The sequence below is a fragment of the Loxodonta africana genome, chromosome 8 (genome assembly GCF_030014295.1).
Source record: "Loxodonta africana isolate mLoxAfr1 chromosome 8, mLoxAfr1.hap2, whole genome shotgun sequence".
Taxonomy (NCBI): Eukaryota; Metazoa; Chordata; class Mammalia; order Proboscidea; family Elephantidae; genus Loxodonta; species Loxodonta africana.
This window is the reverse complement of record NC_087349.1, coordinates 5,781,486-5,799,052: the sequence shown is the minus strand read 5'-3', so window position 1 is coordinate 5,799,052 and position 17,567 is coordinate 5,781,486. Positions and strand designations below refer to the sequence as shown.

At 41.1% G+C, this 17,567-nt stretch overlaps 1 protein-coding gene across 1 annotated transcript in view; it reads right to left on the bottom strand.

Annotated features, from left to right (window-relative positions):
* Positions 1-13,781, bottom strand: part of TCAF1 (TRPM8 channel associated factor 1) — a 57,798-nt gene extending 44,017 nt beyond the window's left edge. Inside the window, exon 1 of the mRNA XM_064289604.1 lies at positions 13,672-13,781. The gene's annotated coding sequence lies outside the window, so the exon portion shown is untranslated. The remainder of the gene's footprint in view (positions 1-13,671) is intronic.
* Between the last annotated feature and the right edge of the window lie 3,786 nt (positions 13,782-17,567).

The window sequence follows — 17,567 nt, the reverse complement described above, 5'->3', positions numbered from 1 at the left end:
TTTTGCTGATGGATATCCAGTTACGCCAGCACTGTTTGTTAAAGAGACTGTTTTTTCCCCACTTAACAGATTTTGGGCCTTTGTCAAATATTAGCTGCTCACACGTGGATGGATTTATGTCTCGATTCTCAATTCTGTTACATTGGTCTATGTATCTGTTTTTGTACCAGTACCAGGCTGTTTTGACTACTGTGGTGGTATAGTATGTTCTAAAATTAGGTAGTATGAGGCCTCCCACTTTGTTCTTCTTTTTCAGTGATGCTTTACTTTTTCGGGGCCTCTTTCCCTTTCATATGAAGTTGGTGATTTGTTTCTCCATCTCATTAAAAAATGTAAGTGGAATTTGGATCAGGATTGCATTGTATCTGTAGATCACTTTGGATAGAACAGACATTTTTAGCATGTTGAGTCTTCCTATCCATGAGCAAAGTATGTTTTTCCACTTATGTAGGTCTCCTTTGGTTTCTTGCAGTAGTGTCTTGTAGTTTTCTTTGTATAGGTCTTTTTTGTCTCTGGTTAGATTTATTCTTAAGTATTTTATCTTCATGGGGGCTACTGTAAATGGTATTGATTTGGTGATTTCCTCTTCAATGTTCTCTTTGTTGGTGTAGAGGAATCCAACTGATTTTTGTATGTTTATCTTGTATCCTGATGCTCTGCTGAACTCTTCTATTAGTTTCAGTAGTTTTCTTGAGGATTCTTTAGGGTTTTCTGTGTATAAGATCATGTCATCTTCAAATAGAGATACTTTTACTTCTTCTTTGCCAATTCGGTTGCCTTTTATTTCTTTGTCTAGCCTAATTGCTTTGGCTAGGACCTCCAGGACACTGCTGAATAAGAGTGGTGATAAAGGACAACCTTGTCTGGTTCTATTTCTCCAGGGGAATTCTTTCAGACTCTTTCTATTTAGGATGATGTTGGCTGTTGGCTTTGTATAAATGCCCTTTATTATGTTGAGGAATTTTCCTTCTATTCCTTTTTTGCTGAGAGTTTTTATCATGAATGTGTGTCGGGCTTTGTCAAATGTCTTTTCCGCATCAATTGATAAGATCATGTGGTTCTTGTCTTTTGTTTCATTTATGTGATTGATTACATTCATTGCTTTTCTAATGTTGAACCATTCCTCCATACCTGGTACGAATCCCACTTGGTCATGGTGAATTATTTTTTTGATATGTTGTTGAATTCTGTTGGCCAGAATTTTGTTGAGGATTTTTGCATCTAAGTTTATGAGGGATATAGGTCTGTGATTCTATTTTTTTTGTAGTGTCTTTGCCTGGTTTTGGTATCAGGGTTATACCAGCTTCATAGAATGAGTTTGGGGGTATTCCAGCCTTTTGTATGCTCTGAGATACCTTTAGTAGTGGTGGTGTTAACTCTCCTCTGAAAGTTTGTTAGAATTCTCCAGTGCAGCCATCAGGGCCAGGGCTTTTTTTTGTTGTTGTTAGGAGTTTTTAAATTACCTTTTCAATCAAAGAGAGAATTATTGAACTGGATCACAGGGAGAAACCCCAAGAAAGCTTGCAGAAAATAGTGGCTGAAGGCTACAGAACCCTGCCATCATTTTAGTAGCTGCACTATTCTGGAAATAAAGCAAAGTAGCTCAAGTCCTACCAGTGTGGAAGGGCCTTAAAAACACACTATGTTTTCGGTTGAGACATGAGAAAATGGCCTACAAATAAGAGTTACACCTTTGGAGTAAAGATTAATGCTCTTGGAGAAAACTGAAAGGATCCATTCCAAACAAAGTTTAAAACTAAATTTTGATAGTATAAAAGTAAACTGCTGGTATGTTATCTATCTTCCCCACCCCAATAAAAAATCCTTTTTGAAAAACACGAACATCAACTTCAGAACCTCTATAATACTCATCCATGATGTCCTGCATCCAGTCAAAAATTAGAAGGGGGCTAAAAACCAGAGTGAATGGCCAAGAAATCAAGAGAAACAATACATAATAGAAACAGACTCACAGATTATTCAGAAATTTGAGTTTCTATACAAAGTTGTTAAAATAACAGTGATTAATATGTTTTAAAACCACAGAAACAAGGCTAGAGAATTTCAGTATAGAGCCGAAACCCATAAAAGAATAAAATGGAAATTTTAGAATAAAAAATAATAACTAAAATTACAAATTCAATAGATAGGTTTAACAACAGCAAATCAGACAAAACAGATAATTCCGAACAGGAATAAAGGACAGTGGAAAGTACCCAAAAAAAACACACAGAGGGAAGAATGGCTGATGAACAAAGAGATGAAAAGATCTAGAAAGCACATAAGAGAATTATGAGACAGGGTGAAAAGGCATAACATATGTGTAACCAGAGGCTCAGAAGGAGAGGATAGAAAGAATGAAACAGAAATAACATGCTAGTAATTAATGACTGTAATTTTCCAAAAATAGATGAAAAACATCAAACTACAGAATGAGGAAACTGTACATTTCAAAGAAGAAAAAATGTAAAGAAAACTAACCCAGATACATCATAGTTAAACTGCTGAAAACCAAATTCAGTAAGAAAATCTTAAGAGCAGGAAGAGATAAAGGATGCATCGCCTTCAGGGGAACTATACAGCTGAATTTCAAAAGAAATCTTGGATAGAGAACACAATGGAAGTGCTTAAAACCAACAAAGAAACAAACATCAGCAACAAAACCTGCCAACCTAAAATTCTATGTTGTTGTTAGGTAACGTCTGACTCATATAATCCTGGGCAAAGCAGAACAAAACACTGCCCAGTCCTGTGCAATCCTCACAATCTTTGTAATGTTTCAGCCCGTCTTTGCAGCCATTGTGTTAATCCATCTACTTGAAGGTCTTCCTCTTTTTTGCTCATCCTCTACCAAGCATGATGTCCTTCTCTAGGGATTAGTCCCTACTGATAACATGTCTAAAGTACATGAGATGAAGTCTCACCATCCTTGCTTCCAAGGAGCATTCTGGCTGTGCTTCCTCTAAGACAGATTTGTTCATTCTTCTGGCAGTCCATGGTATATTCCACATTCTTTGCCAATGACATAATTCGAATGCATTAATTCTTTTCTTAGGTTGGGAGAAACTCAAATACAACTGGGGAAGGGTTGCCTCCTCAAAGTAGAGTCAACCTTAATGATGTGGTTGGAGTGAAGTTTTCAGGAAGTTCACTTGATGAAGGGCATGTCTCAAAATGAGGAGAAACAACTGCAAACATCATTAATAATCAGTACGTGGAATGTACAAAGTAGGAATCTAGGAAAATTGGAAGTTTTCAAAAATGAAATGGAAGCCATAAGGATCAATACCCTAGGCATTAGTGAGCTGAAATGGACTAATATTGGGCATTTTGAATCGGAAAATCATATGGTCTACTATGCTGGAAATTACAAATGGAAGAAAAATGGTGTCACATTCATTGTCAAAAAGAACATTCCAAGATCTATTCTGAAGTACAGTGTTGTCAGTGATAGGACACTATCCATACACCCACAAGGAAGACCAGTTAATAGGACTATTTCTGAAATTAACACACTAACCACTAAGGCCAAAGATGAGCACGCTGAAGATTTTTACTGACTTCTGCATTCTGAAATTGATCAAACATGCTATCAAGATGCATTGATAATTACTGGTGATTGGAATACAAAAGTCAGAAACAAAAAAGAAAGATTAGTATTTGGAAAATTCGGCCTTCATGATGGAAATGACACTGGAGATCCCATGATAGAATTTTGCAAAACCAACGACTTCTTCAATGCAAATATCTTTTTTCAACAATATAAATGACGACTATATAGGTGGACCTTGCCAGATGGAATATACAGGAAATTAAATCAAGTGAGGATGGAAAAGCTCAATATCATCAGTCAGAATAAGGGCAGGGATGACTGCATAACAGATAATCAATTGCTCATATGCAAGTTTAAGTTGAAGCTGAAGAAAATGAGAACCAGTCCATGGGAGCCAAAATACAACCTTGAGTATATCCCATCTGAATTTAGAGACCATCTCAAGAATAGATTTGACACACTGAATGATAATGACCAAAGATCAGACAAGTTGTGGAATGAAATCAAGAACATCATACACGAAGAAAGCAAAGGGTCATCAAAAAGACAGTAAAGAAAAGACCAAAATGGATATCAGAAAAGACTCTGAAATTTGCTCTTGAACACAGAGTAGGTAAAGTGAAAGGAAGAAACGATGAAGTAAAAGAGTTCAACAGAAGATTTCAAAGGGCAGTTCAAGAAGACAAAGTATCAATGAAATGTGCAAAGATCAGGAGTTAGAAAACCAAAAGGTGAGAATATATTCAACATTTCTCAAGCTGAAAGAATTGAAGAAAATATTCATCCCTCGAGTTGCAATATTGGAGGATTCTATGGGGAAAATATTGAATGACACAGGAAGTGTCAAAAGAAGATGGAAGGAATATACAAAGTCACTGTGCCAGAAAGAATAAGTCAACTTTCGACCATTTCAGGAGGTAGCATGTGATCAAGAGCTGATGGTACTGAAGGAAGAAATCCAAGCTGCACTGAAGGGAATGTCAAAAAACAAGACTCTAGGAATTGATGGAATGTCAACTGAACGTTTCAATAAATGGATGCAGCACTGGAGGTGCTTGCTCATCTCCATAAAGAAATTTGGAAGACAATAACTGGGCTAACTGACTAGAAGGTATCCATATTTGTTCCCATCCCAAATAAAGGTGATACAACAGAATATGGAAATTATCAAACAATATCATTAGTTTCACACAAAAGTAAAATTTTGCTGCATATCATTCAAAAGTGGCTGCAGCTGTACATCAACAGGGAACTGCCAGAAGTTCAATCCAGATTCAGAAGAGGACTTGGAAAGAGGTATATCATTGCTGATGCCAGATGGATCTTAGCTGAAAGCAGATACCAGAAAGATATTTACCTGCGTTTTACTGACTATGCAAAGGCATTCAACTACGTGAATCACAACAAATTATGGATAACATTGTGAAAAATGGGAATTCCAGAACACTTAATTGTGCTTATGAGGAACCTGTACATAGACCAAGAGTCGGTCATTCATACAAAGCGAGGGGATACTGAGTGGTTTAAATTCAGGTAAGGTATGCATCAGGGTTTTATCCTTTCACCATACTTATTCAATCTGTATGCTGAGCAAATAACCTGAGAAGCTGGGCTGTATGAAGAAGAATGGAGCATCAAGATTGGAAGAAGACTTATTAACAACCCGCGTTATGCAGATGACACCACCTTGCTTGCAGAAAGTGAAGAGGACTTGAAGCTCTTACTGGGATGAAAATCAAAGTCTACAGCTTTCAGTATTATTTGCATTTCAACATAAAGAAAACAAAAATCCTCACAACTGGACCAATAACCAACACCATGATAAATGGAGAAAAGATTGAACTTATCAAGAATTTCATTTTACTTAGATCCACAGTCTTGGCACATGGAAGCAGCAGTCAAGAAATCAAATGATTTATTGCATCGGGCAAATCTGCTCCGAAAGTCCTCTTTAAAGAGTTGAAAAGCAAATATGTCACTTTGAGAACTAAGGTGTGCCTGACCCAAACCATTGTGCTTTCAATCACCTCATATGCATGCTATGAGTGGACAATGAATAAGGAAGACGGAAGAAGAACTGGTCTTTGAATTTTGGTGTTGGCTAAGAATATTGAATATACACCATGGATTGCCAGAAGGACATACAAATCTGTTTGCAGGAAGTGTAGCCAGAATGGTCCTTAGAAGCAAGGCTGATGAGAATTCATCTCACGTACTTTGGACATGTTATCAGGAGGGACCACTCCCTCGAGAAGGATATGCTTGGTAAAGTAGAGATCAGCACAAAAAGAGGAAGACCCTCAAGGAGATGGACTGATACAGTGGCTGCAACAATGGGCTCAAGCATAACAATGATTTTGAGGAAGGCACAGGACCAGGCAGTGTTTCTTTCAGTTTTACACAGGGTCTCTTTGAGTTGGCTTCGACTTGACGGCACCTAACAGCAACAGCGTAACACACTATGGATTATGCCTAAACATGAAGAAAGTAAAAACCCTCACAACTGGACCAATAAACAACATTATGATAAATGGTGGGGGGAAGAAAAGAGTTGTCAACAATTTTATTCTACTTGGGCCCACAGTCAATGTCTATGGAAGCAGTAGTCAAGAAAACAAATGACAGATTGCATTGGGAAAATATGCTGCAGAAGACACCTTTACATCTTAAAAAGCAAAGATGTCACTTTGATAATTATAGTGTACCATGCCATCATCTTTTCAATTGCCTCATGTGCATGTGAAAACTGGACAATGAAAAAGGAAGACACAAATACTGATGCATTCTAAGGGTGGTATTAGTGAAGAATATGGAATATACTGTGGACTGACAAAAGGATGAACAAATCTGTCTAAGAAAAAATACATCCAGAATGTTCCTTAGAAGTGAAGATGGTGAGACTTTGGTTCATTTACTTTGAACATGTCATCAGGAAAGAACAATCACTTGAAAGGTATATCTTGTTTAGTAAAGCAGAGGGTCAGTGAAAATGTGAAAAACCCTTAATGAGTGGGATTGACATAATAGTTATAACAAATTGATTCAAACATACCGGTGATCATGGAGATAGCTCAGGATCTGGCAGTGTTTCCTTCTGTTATATGTAAGGTCACCATGAATCAGAGCTAACTCAATGGCAACTAACAACAACAACATAATACACAGAAAGAACTATTATAAGAAATTCTTCAGGATTAAGGAAAGAAGTCCTGTATAGGAGCACTAAACTGTAGAAAAGAATAGAGAGTACTGGAAAAAGTAAATATACAGGTAGATACAAAACTAGAGTAATATTAAAATATTAGATCTAGAACACGTAGCTTCCAAACAAAGTGAAGAAAAAAAAATAGGAAAAGAAAGAAAGAAAATAAGGGGGGGGGGGCAGAAATGAAAGAGATTTAAAAAAGCAAGAAAAATAAAAAGCAAAATGAATAGATCATAGAAATAAATCTAATTGTATCACTAATCACTATAAATATAGACTAAATTACTTATGACAAGCTAAAACTGCCAAGCAATATTTTTAGAAATCCAGCTAGATAAATTCAGATTATATATACTTAACACATAGATTCAGAATGATTTAAAGTCAAGGGATGAAAGAAAGATGAACCTGGCAAAACTGATTAGAATTAAAAGATAACAACAATATAGGATTCCTACATTACATCAAAATGTTAATTCATTTCAATTTATGAATACCATAACCTCAAAATATACAAAGCAAATATATAGATAGATCTACAATTAAAAAAAAAAATCATCAATCCACCATCACAGTGAGAGATTTTAACATACCTATTTATCCGCCAGGTGCTCCTTGGAAACTCTATGGGGCAGTTCTACTCTGTCCTATAGGGTGGCTATGAGTCAGAATTGACTCGACGGCACTGGGTTTACTGGGTTATTTCTGTAATTGATATTCAAGCAGATAAAAAATTGGCAAAGACGTATAAGACTTGGATTATATAATTAGAACACTTGTTTTAAAGGCATACGTAGAATATTACATACTTAAAAGTTACACATGTTTTTTTCAAGCACACACAAAATAGTGACCATGTAGTAGGTTATAAAGCTAGCTCCAACCAATTTAAAGGACTTGGTATCACATATTCTCTGACTACAATGTAAATGAGTAAAGCAATGTTTACTACAAGACAATAATTTCAAAACTTCATATGGCCGACAGAAAATTAAGATACCCTTGTTGAAAATTCACAGCTCAAACAAGAAACTATAAATGAAATTTTAAAAATCTTAAAAAAAATGCTAACAAAGATATTAATATAAAAAAGCCTTTAGATGTGGCAAAAAAGCAGTGGTATAGTGAAATCTTTCCCCTTATTGTCAGGACAAAACAATATGTCCTCACTATTTCTATTCACCAATGTACTTGAGGTCCTAGCCAGTGCAGTAAGCAGAGAAAAGAAACAAAGGATATAAGGATTTGAAAGGAAGACACAAAACTGTCATTATTTTCAGATACGACTGAGAAAAAGATCCACTGGTAAATTTATAATTATTAATGGGGTATATCAGGTTTGGTGCATGTATAAACAATATGCAATGTGAAATTGCATTTCTATATGCCAGAAACAATCAACTACAAAATATAAATTTTATAAAAAGAACTATTCACAATAGCCATAAAAATCCTTGGATAAATGAATTTAACAAAAATGAGCAAAAGGAAAAAAATGAAAAAATTATAGGACACTGAAAAACAAAAAAGATAACAGAAATAAAGAGCATCATGTACCAAGTTAATAGATGGATTCAATGTCTTAAAGAGGTCATTTCTCCTCGAATTGGTCTGTAGATTTAATGCATATTAATCAAAAACCAATAGGTTTGTTGCTTTGCTTCTTTGTTGTTTGGAGAACTTGACAAGTTTATGTAAACATTTTATATGGAAGAGAAAATGTCCGTGAATGGCTAAAACACTCCTGAAAAAGAATAATGAAGGGGAGTGGGACTTATGCTATGAGATTTCAAGCCTTATTATAAAATTATAGCAGTTAAAACAGTTTAGGATTGGTGCTGGCGTAGACAATAGATAACAAAAGAGAGCAGCCAGCTTAAACAAATTCATGCATTTATGGAAAACTTGATTCATGTATATTACTAGTACTGGGACAATTGAATAAATAACAAACTAAAAATAAATTTCCAGGTACATTAAGACTAATAGCCAATGGTAAAACTCTAAACATCTTATATACAATATAGTAAAATAATTTTATGATCACAATATAGTAAAATGATTTTATGACCTTGAGGGGACAGTTTTTTTTCTTTGCAATGAGACAGACTATAAAGGAAAATATTGGTAACTTGAAATTAAAATTCGAAACTTACATGACTGAGAGAGACAAACAAACCTACAGAGAGAAAATCTAAGTGCCATACTGAAAGCAGATCTCTGTGGCATATGTATCTAACAAAAGATTGACTAGTATCCAGATTATATAAGGCACTCCAAATGAGTCAATAAGAAAAAGACAAACAACCTGATATGAAAAAGATTAAAAGACAGGAACCAGAATTTCACAGAGAGAAAGGAAGCACAATAACTCATCAACATATAAAAAAATAAAGGTCAATCTCATTAGTTATCAGGGAAATGCTAATTAAAATTGCAATGGAATGCTATTTCATACCCACCAAATTGGCTAATAGTGAAGTTTGACAATATCAAGGTATGACAAAGACGTGGAGCAACAGGATCTCTCATCCGTTGCTGGAGGGAGCACAAACTGGTTCAACGCTTTGGAAAACAGCTTGACAGTACGCATTAAAGCTGAACATACACAAATCTTATAACCCAGCAGTTCTACTACGTACATACTCTAGAGAAAGCTCTATACATGTGCACCAGAAGTGACCTACAAGAATGTTTAAAACCACAAAACCAAATCAGCTGCCACAGAGTCGACTCCAACCCATGGTGACCCCAAGTGCATCAGTGTAGAAATGTGCTCCACAGGGTTTTCAATGGCTGGTTTTTCAGAAGCAGATCACCAGGCCTTTCTTCCAAGGAGCCTCTGGATGGGAACTTGAGGCTCTAACCTTTCGGTTACCAGCTGAGTGCAAATAATTTGCACCACCAGGGACTTTCCAGGAATGTTCAAGGACATTATTTGTTAATATCCTCTGTGGTAGGCAGCCTCTAAAATGGCCCCCAATGACCCCTCCCTCCTGGTATTCACACCCTTGTATGACCCCCACCCTTTGAGTATAGGCTAGATCTAGTGACTTGCTTCTAACAAATAAAAGATGGTAAAAATGATGGGATGTCACTTCTGAGATGAGGTTATGAGAAAAATCTTGCTTCTGTATTTCTCTCTTTCTCACTGGGAGCCCTCACTCTGGGGGAAGCGAGCTGCCATATTGTGGCTACCCTCCACATAGTGGCCCATGTGACAAAGAACTGATGTGTCCAGCCAAAACCAGTAAGGCCCAAAGGCCTGCCAACAGTCACCTGAATGAGCTTAGAAACAGTTCTCTCCCACCCCGAACCTTGAGATGACCATATCAGTTGCTGTTGAGTGGACTCTGTCTCATGGTGACCTTAACTCATGGCAACCCCACGTGTGTCAGAGTAGAACTGTGCTCCATAGGATTTTCAGTAGCTAATTTTTGGAGAGTAGATCACCAGGTGTTTTTTCCAAGGCACCCCTGGGTAGACTTGAACCTCCAACCTTTCTGTTAGCAGTCAAGTGGGTTCACCACCTGAATCACCCAGGGATTCCAGAGATGACTAGAGACCCAACCAATACATTGATTATAGTCTGTGAGGGACCTTGGACCAGAGGCACCCAGGTAAGCTGATCTCAGGTTCCTCATTCACAGAAGCTGAGATAATAAATGATTCGTTTGTTTGTTTTAAGCCGCTAAGTACTGGGGTGATTTGTTACCCAGCAATAGATAACTAACACATCTCCCAAACTAGTAGTTGTTGTTAGGTGCCGTGAGTCGGGTCTAACTCATTATGTACAACAGAATGAAACACTGCCCTGTTCTGGGCCACCCTCACAACTGTTGTTATGCTTGAGCCCACTGTTGCAGTCACTGTATCAATCCATCTTGTTGAGGATCCTCCTCTTTTTTGCTGACCCTCTACTTTAATAAGCATGCTGTCCTTCTCCAGGAGGGACTGGTTCCTCCTGATAACACGTCCAAAGTACAGGAAATGAATTCTCATCATCCTTGCTTCTAAGAAGCTCTCTGGCTTGACTTCTTCCAAGACAGATTCGTTTGTTCTTCTGGCAATTCATGGTATATTCAATATTCTTCGACAACATCAAAATTCAAAGACATCATTCTTCTCTTTTGGTCTTCCTTATTCATTGTCCAGCTCTCACGTGCATATGAGGCGATTGAAAACACCATGGCTTAGGTCCATTTTAGTCCTCAAAGTGACATCTTCACTTTTTTAACACTTTAAAGAGGTCTTTTGCAGTAGATTTGCCCAATGCAATACATTGTTTGATTTCTTGACTGCTGCTTCCATGGGCATTGATTGGGGATCCAAGTAAAATGAAATCCTTGACAACTTCAGTATTTTCTCCATTTATCATGGTGTTATTCCCAAACTTTGTTGTTGTTGTTGTTAGGTGCTGTTGAGTTGGTTCCGACGGATAGCGACGCTATGCACAACAGAATGAAACACTGCCCAGTCCTGAGCCATCCTCACAATCGTTGTTATGCTTGAGTTTATTGTTGCAGCCACTGTGTCAGTCTACCTCGTTGAGGGTCTTTCTCTTTTCCGCTGACCCTGTACTCTGCCAAGCATGATGTCCTTCTCCAGGGCCTGATCCCTCCTGACAACATGTCCAAAGTATGTAAGATGCAGTCTCGCCATCCTTGCTTCTAAGGAGCATTCTGGTTGTACTTCTTCCAAGACAGATTTGTTCATTCTTTTGGTAGTCCATGGTATATTCAACATTCTTTGCCAACACCACAATTCAAAGGCGTCAATTCTTCTTTGGTCTTCCTTATTCATTGTCCAGCTTTCACATGCATATGATACGATTGAAAATACCATGGCTTGGGTCAGGCGCACCTTAGTCTTCAAGGTGACATCTTTGCCCTCCAAACTAGAACAACCCAAATGTCCATCAGCAGTTAAAGATAAATAAACTATAGTATTTTCAAACAATAAGCCGTGAAAAGTAAGGAAGCATCAATAACGGTGAATCTCAAAAACTTAAGAATATGTACAGTACAAAGCCACTGATACAAAATTTAAAAATAGGGAAAACTAACCCACACATATATTGCTTTGGAATACATACATGAATGGTAACACTATAAAGAAAAATAAGGGAACGATTAATACAGAAATCTTTACACTCCCCACTTCTCTGAGGATAGGAGGAGAGTACAAATGAGTTGATACACTTGGGGCTTTTAAAGTCCTGTAACATCTTATTTTTTGACCTAAGAGATGGCCAGGCATTCATTTCATTATTCTTTAAACCGGTCTTAGATGTTTTATATACTATTTTGTATGCATGGTTCAAAATATTTTTAAAAAATCACATCAAGGCAAAAAAGAAAACAAAGAATTAAAATGTAATCGACAAGTAAGTAGTCTGGAAGATCAAAGTATGAATGGACAGATGGATCGTCAGCGGGGCAGATAGTCCGTCCTTTCTGTCTGATAAGATCCGCACTTCATCCCAGAAGTTTCCCTAATTACCTAAAGGTCTTTTTCTCCTATATTTCAGGCCTTATCCTCCGTGCAGATTGAGCCAACTCCGAGGCCAGCTCTGTATTTCAACAAATAACTGCAAAGCCCAGCACCTATGCGCTCTCTTTATTCCCCGCTAACGTCTGCGGAGTCCCTGCACCCTGTCACCACCAGGATAACCTCCCTCCCACCCTTCCTCGGAGCCGGGGGCCCGGGCCCTTCGCGTAGGCGAGGACTTTCACCTCCGGTTCAGCCCGGGAGGTGAAGACGGCGCCTCTGCGGTCCCTTCAGCTCCCATCTTAATGGCTCCCTGCAGAACCCAAATCACAGGAAAAAGGGATCATCCTTTCCTGACGACAAGCACGGGGAGAACAATGAGGCGAGAATGAGACCCAGGCCCAGCTGCAGATAAACGTCGGAAAGGATCCCGGACTTCGAAGCACGGAGGTCTCTCCGCAGTGCTCGTCCTCGGGGCGCCGGGAGAGGCCCGATCCAGCCCAGCCCTCCCGACACGACGCGGACTCACGGCCGCCCAGGCCCCTAGGCCTGCACGATCCCCCCCAGGACATCTTCCTCTCACGGTCCCCCCGGACACCTTCCCCTCAGGATCCCACTCCCACCCCCGACACTTTCCCCTCACGACCCCCCTCCGGGACGCCCTCCCCTCACGACCCCCCTGACGCCTTCCCCTCACGACCCCACCCGGACACCTTCCCCTCGCGGTCCACCTCCCGGACACCTTCCCCTCAGGATTCCCCCCTCCAGGACGCTCTCCCCTCACGACCCCCCCCACACCTTCCCCTCACGACCCCACCCTGACACCTTCCCCTCACGATCCCACCCGACACCTTCTCCTCACGACCCCGCCCTCCAGGACTTCCTCCCCTCACGACCACCCCCCCCCGACACCTTCCCCTCACCATCCCCCCCACACCTTCCCCTCACGACCCCCCCGGGACACCTTCCCCTCACGATCCCACCCCACCCCCGACACCTTCCCCTCACGATCCCTCCCTCCAGGACGTCCTCCCCTCACGACCCCCCCACACCTTCCCCTCACGACCCCACCCCGACACCTTCTCCTCACGACCCCCCCCCACACCTTCCCCTCACGATCCCCCCTTCCAGGACGTCCTCCCCTCACGATCCCCCCCCGACACCTTCCCCTCACGACCCCGCCCGGGACACCTTCCCCTCACGACCCCCCCCGACACCTTCCCCTCACGACCCCCGGGATACCCTCCCCCGCTGTGGCCTGTGTCGCCCCCGCCTGCCCCGCTGCAGAGCCAACCCCTCGCTGACACTGAACGAACGCACAGCCCCCGAAAATGCACAGTGCCCCCCGCCCGGGACCCCTCCCTTGTATGGTCTGCGTCACCGCGGACCCCGGCGGCCCGGAGCCCACCCCGAGCCCACTCACCCTCTGCTTGCTGCTCCTGCAGGCGGGCTGGGTGGGAAGGACCCGACCAAGAAGTGCGGATTCCAGCTCCAGCGGCTCCTTAGCTGAGGTGCGGGCGCCCGGGAGGGAGGGGACGGGCGGGGAGCGCGGGGAGGGGCGGGGGAGGAGCGGTCCCCGGGGCGGATTTGCAGCCTGGGCCGGGGCTTGCTGGGTCCCGCCCGGGTCAGTCTCACCTCGCCCTGGTCAGTGTCTGCCCCCACCAGCCCCCGTCAGTCTCCGCCCCCGTTGGTCAGTCTCCGCCCCGCCCCGGTCAGCCATTGTCCCCCTCTCCGTCCGTCTCCGCCCCGGGTGGTCAGTCTCCGCCCTGTCCCGGTCAGCCCCCGCCCCCATTGGTCAGTCTCCGCCCTGCCGGTTCAGCCATCGCCCCGCCCCGTCAGTCTCCGCCCCCATGGCCAGCCTCCTCCCCCATTGGTCAGGCCACATCGCCTTGGCGGGTCAGTCTGACCCCAGTGCCCAGCCGCGAGTGCCGCGGTGCAATTTGTTGAAAAATAAACCCGTCAGACTATTTCTGAACAAGAGAACGGTAGATGCATGACGATACATTTTTCTATAAAATAACACAGCCATTTCAAAGGACAAGTTAAACCTGTGAGTCCTAGGTACATCTTTAATAAAAAAACAACTTGCATTAAAATGGAGTGCACAAGACCTTTTATAAGAAGACAATTCAAACCCGTTTATTTGAGGGGAGGGGCCGCAGAAGGTCACTTGCACTGCTTGCCTCCAGAAGTGATGAACACAGCTATTGTTTCTCAACTTCGTCACCAATGGGCCGTTTTAAAACGTTTGTTATTGTGTGCCCTCCAGTCAAATCTGACTCACAGCCACCCTGTAAAAAAAGGGAGTAAAACAGCACCATATGGTTTCCTAGGCTGTAATTTTTAAGGGAGCACACACATAGCCAGGTGTTTTCTCCCTGGAGCCGCTGGGTGGGTTCCAAATCCCTTTTGGCTAGCAGCCGAGTGCTTAACCATTGCGCCACTAGGGTCTCCTGAGCTTCAAATGCCAACCCTTGTGGGCGCAGAAGTCAAGCAAGCAGGTTAGATAGGCCACCTGGAGCCTGCTTAAGACGCCTCCCCCATGGCCCTCATTGCTCTCTCTGTTATCAGGATGTGCTTAGGGCTTGGCCCAAGTTGGGGGCTCAGCCTGGGGGCCTGGGAGTGAGTGCGACTGCCACCTTTACATGTCAAGGGTTCCTTGAAGGCCTCCTGTCTGTGATAGGACACTGAAAGAATATCTAAAGGAAGAATAAAGAAACAAAGCAAAAATTAAAGCCTAAAGTTTTGTTGATGTTGTTTTTCATTATGAATTTAAACAGAAAGGTAGAAAAATAAATCTCCCATCATTCCAAATTCCAAAGAAAGCTACTGGTAACATTATCAATCATTTTTTTCTTTTTGAATGTCTTTTTTTTTTTTTAACATAGTTGCAACTGTGCTTAATTAATTTAATCACTCAATAATTCTTACAATATTTTATTTTGAAATAATTATAGATTCACAGGAAGTTGGAACCAAACCTACGGCGGTTGAGTGGATTCCAACTCATAGCGACACTATAAGCCTCCCATTTGCGCAAGTTGTGGGAAATGTGACTAGTTTTGGCCAATGGACTGTGAGTAGGATGTGGAAACCTCCTGGTCAGAAGCAGTTAAAGACACGAATTTATCATAGTCTCATCCTCTGCCGTAGTGCTATAAATTCCACATATCGAGAAAGCAACACCACAGATAGCAGGAGTCTGGGACCCAAATGGAAAAGGACACCTTGACCTATATCTAACTTTCTGGGAAGTGTTATGGGTTGAATTATGCCCTCCCCCCAACCCCCCCCCAAAAAAATATGTGTTGGAGTAAGAACCTCTATACCTGTGAATATAATTCACTTGGAAATAGAGGTTTTTTTGTTGCTTTAATGAGGCCATATCAGTGTAGGGTGTGTCTTAAACCAATCAGATTAGGCACAGAAGCAAGATAGGGGGACAGATAGGGGGAAGATAGAAGATGAAGAAACAAGGATCTTACCACAGATCCTACGGAGAGAGAAATCCGTCCTCTAAGCTGGTGCCATGAATGCCTCCTAAACTATGAGAAAATACATTTCTGTTCATTAAGCCACCTACTTGCGGTGTTTCTGTTATAGCAGCACTAGATGACTAATGGAGCCCTGGTGGCATGGTGTGGTTAAGAGCTAACCAAAAGCTTGGCAGTTCGAATCCACAAGCTTCTCCTTAAAAACCCTGTGGTGCAGTTCTACTCTGTCCTATAGGGTCGACATGAGTTGGAATCAACTTGAGGGCAAGAGATTTTTTTTTTCTTTTTTTCAGATGACCAATGATGAAGATCAAGGACTACAGCCTTCAGTGTGGATTACACCTCAACATAAAGCAAACAAAAATGCTTACAACTGGATCGATAAGCAACAATTCTGTAAATGGAGAAGAGACCGAAGTTGCCAAGGATTTCGTTTTGCTTGGATCCATAATCAATGCTCATGGAAGCAACAGTCAAATCAAATGACGCATTGCATTGGGCAAACCTGCTGCAACAGGCCTCTTTAAAGTGTTAAAAAGCAAGGATGTCGCTTTGAGGACTAATGTGCACCTGATCCAAGCCACAATGTTTTCAATCGTCTCATATGCACACAAGAGCTGGACAATGAATAAGGAAGACTGAAGAAGAATCGATGCCTTTGAATTATGGTGTTGGTGAAGAATATTGAATATACCATGGACTGCCAGAAGAATGAACAAATCTGTCTTGAAAGAAGAACAGCCAAAATACTCCTTAGAAGCAAGGATGGCGAGACTTGGTCTCACATACTATGGGACATGTTATCAGGAGGGACCATTCCCTAGAGAGGGACATCATGCTTGGTAGAGCAGAGGGTCAGCAAAAAAGAGGAAGACCCTCAATGAGATGGATTGGCACAGTGGCTGCAACGATGGGCTCAAATATAACAACGATTGTAAGGATGGCACAGGACTGGGCAGTGTTTTGTTCTGTTGTACATAAGGTCAATATGAGTTGGAGCTGACTTGACGGCACCTAACAACAACAGGTAACTAAAACAGAGAGAGAAATAAACTTTTGTTATGCCAGCCACCATTATGTTATTTTCACAGAATAGCGTACAGTTAATTATCCTGACTAATACATGGGCTATTTAACTTCTGTTCCCCCTGCTTTTTTTTTTTTTTTTTACTATTATATATAATACTGCATTAAAATTATTCTGGATTAAATATTTTCCATATTTGAGATTACTTTCTTCGTTTAGATTATCAGAAGTGGAATTAATGGTTCAAATAAGATCAATATTTAAAAGTTCTGAGACTTCCAAGTTGTTCATTTGACCATAAGTCTCTTGAGTTGAGTGCCATTTTTACTAGAATATAAAGGCTTCCACAACTCGTCTGGTCTTCAGTCATTAGTGTTCAGCACGTAAAATCTATTCTTGAGATGGTCTCTAAATTCAGGTGGGCTATACTCAAGGTCGTACTTTGGCTCTTGTGGACTTGTTCTAATTTTCTTGAGCTTCAACTTGAACTTGCATATGAGCAACTGATGGTCTGACTGATGATACTGAGCTTTTCCATCCTCTCTTTCCACAGATGTAGTCGATTTGATTCCTATGTATTCCATTTGGCAAGGTCTATTTTTTTTTTTTTTTTTATGTGTATAGTCACCGTTTATGTTGGTAAAAAAGAAGGTATTTGCAATGAAGAAGTTGTTGGTCTTGCAAAATTCAATCATGTGGTCTCCAGCATCATTTCTATCACCAAGGCCATATTTTCTAACTACTAATCCTTCTTCTTTGTTTCCAACTTTCCCATTCCAATCACCAGTAATTATCAAT